Below are 2,905 nucleotides of genomic sequence, written 5' to 3'. Positions count from 1 at the left end.
TAAAATATATCTATTAGCCGTAACTATCTTGTTATAATTTTCAATATTAATTTTATATTGTTTACTAATGTTAAATTCTATTCTATTTTGATTTCCAAATTGCTTCAATTTTACGAAAGAATCGATGTGAGATTTACGCTTTTCGTGTCTTTTGCGAGCTTTACTCAAATTATTTAAATCGTCAAAGCCATTCTTATTCCATGCGCTAATTTCATTTGAAAATAACAGGTAATGCCAATAAAACAATTTTTGCATTTTTATGCATCCCCAAAGCCATTTTGTGTCTTGATAAATTTTATCGTGAAAATGTCGAACAAATTTTTTATTGAAGCGTTTATATTTAACTTAGGCATTGGTCTTTCTCTTTTAATAATGTATTATTTTTCATTCTACGGTCTCGAGCCAAAACTTTTTTGAAATAAATTTTCAATATCGCAATTACATTCTAAATTGCTAGCTATAATATAAGGGCTAAAATTAAAAATAAAATAAAAACTTACTTGTTAAAATAAAATGTGTGATGGATATACAATTATACATACCTGGTACAAAATATTCAATTGTATGAATATAGTTTTGTGAAGAAACGTAGATAAAAATAACATGAAATGTTCTTTATTTTTTTAAATATTAAAACAATCCACTTAGTTAAAATTGCTCTCTATCAGTGACTCATGGATGGAATCAGAGACGATCTTGGTAGGTGTGCAGCGCGTGCATGCGTGCCAAATCCCGAGGGTGCCGATACCGGTTAATGTCAAATGTCAAATTTTAAACGTTTCTCACCATAGTTGTAAAAATTTAAGTTAAACTTAATAGAAAACGAATGACGGACAATCTAACTAATTCGTTTTAGGACCAAGTGTCTTCAGTAATTTCCAAAATTTACAANAATGTCAAATGTCAAATTTTAAACGTTTCTCACCATAGTTGTAAAAATTTAAGTTAAACTTAATAGAAAACGAATGACGGACAATCTAACTAATTCGTTTTAGGACCAAGTGTCTTCAGTAATTTCCAAAATTTACAACTTTTCGGTCACTCTCGTTGAACTGGAAAAATTTCTGTCCATATTACATCTAATACAGTATTTCGAAGAAATCAGTTCCCACTGTACTCGGCTATAGATTGGTTCGGTTAAGCTTTTGTTTAAGTAATATTCCGGCTCTTTCGTCAGAGTTTTGTTTATGTCCCCAATTCCCTAATCGCTTAATTATTTAACTACTTCTTAAGAAGAAATAAGTCGAAACCAGTTACTTTGTACTCGAATATTTGTAGTTTCGGGAAAAAGTGGAAAGACAAATTTTTATGACAAACGGATACATAAATCATAAATTTAATGAAAATAAATTCTAGAGCTTTTTCTGTATCTGGTGCATCTCTCTCATTCATTAAGTTTAGTTGTAAATGACGCTGTCGAAGTAACGGTTATTTTTTTTAACATTATACAAGAATTGTACAATGTTAAAAAAAATAATGTTTTTTAAAAAAATAATGTTTACAATGTTTTTTTCTACATCCCCTTAAAGATGGGATATACGAAATCGTAATATCACTGGTTTAACATTGAAATCCGTGAGTAATATAAAATCGGAGAGCGGAATAAATATATCAAATATTTTAATGGCCTTTATAAACTCCTGTCAACTATACAGAACTATCGTAAAAACATACCAGTAAATTCTTATCGGTTGGGTTAAGTCATAAATCTACTCGTTATTCACGTAATCGGCCAAATATCTAGCGGGCGGGCGGCTAACAGCCCGGAACAGGTCCTGGATAGAATTGGATGCATTATACGTGTAGACTTCCACCGGCTAAACCAGGTGAGGTTGGTGCTCTGTAAAGCGCGTGCGGAAATCTGGCTTTTTGAATCTGACAATAGAGATTCCACTCCGCCACTAATATTCGAATATACAATAGCAATCTTATTTTTTTTTTTTCACGTGTAGTATAGAAATTTGTAATAAGATACATAATGCGGTTATAATCATGGCTGTGGAGTCGCGTAAAAATCTACCGACTCCAACTCCGACTCCGACTTTTCCTTATCATCCGACTCCGACTCCGGCTAAAACACCAAAACTCCACGACTCCGACTCCGACTCAACAGCCCTGCCAGGGCTGTGGAAGTCGCGTAAAAATCTACCTACTCCAACTCCAACTCCGACTTTTCCTTACTATCCGACTCTGACTAAAACATCAAAACTCCACGACTCCGACTCCGAAGCCCAGGTTATAATAAAATATTGTGCGATTATTTTCATATAATTATGATTAATATGTATTTATTTTTTATAAAATACAAGGGAAGCGACGCTTCCACCCCTTCTAATGACGGCACGCCACTGTATATTAGTGATGCGACAAAAGAGGCATTTGACATTAACCGGTATCGGCACCCTCGGGATTTGGAAGCCTGCGTGCATGCACGCACTGCACACCTAGCAGGACCGTCTCTGATTCCACTCGTAGGAAGCTATTTGACTAAGTAGTTAAAATTTAAAGAGTAAACAATATTTTATGCTATTTTTATGTACATTTCTTTACAAAGCTATATTTAATTATAATTTTCTTTAAAAGTGTATTCGTACAATTGAAGAATATTTTGTACCAGGCATGTATATCCACCACACATTTTATTTCACCAAGTAAGTTTTTATAATTTTATTTTTAATTTTAGCCCTTATATCGTGGCTAGCGATTCGGAATGTAATTGCGATATTGAAAATTTATTTTAAAAAAGTTTTGGATCAAGATCATATAATGAAAAAGAAAACATTATTAAAAGAGAAAGGCCAATGCCTAAGTTAAATATAAACACTTCAATAAAAAATTTGTTCGACAGTTTCGCGATAAAATGGCTCTGTAAATGCATAAAAATGCAAAAATTGTTTTGTTGGCT

This window comes from Centruroides sculpturatus, unplaced genomic scaffold (assembly GCF_000671375.1).
Source record: "Centruroides sculpturatus isolate CEXI.00-Female unplaced genomic scaffold, Cexi_2.0 scaffold15, whole genome shotgun sequence".
Classification (NCBI taxonomy): Eukaryota; Metazoa; Arthropoda; class Arachnida; order Scorpiones; family Buthidae; genus Centruroides; species Centruroides sculpturatus.
Note: the sequence above shows the minus strand (reverse complement) of the source record.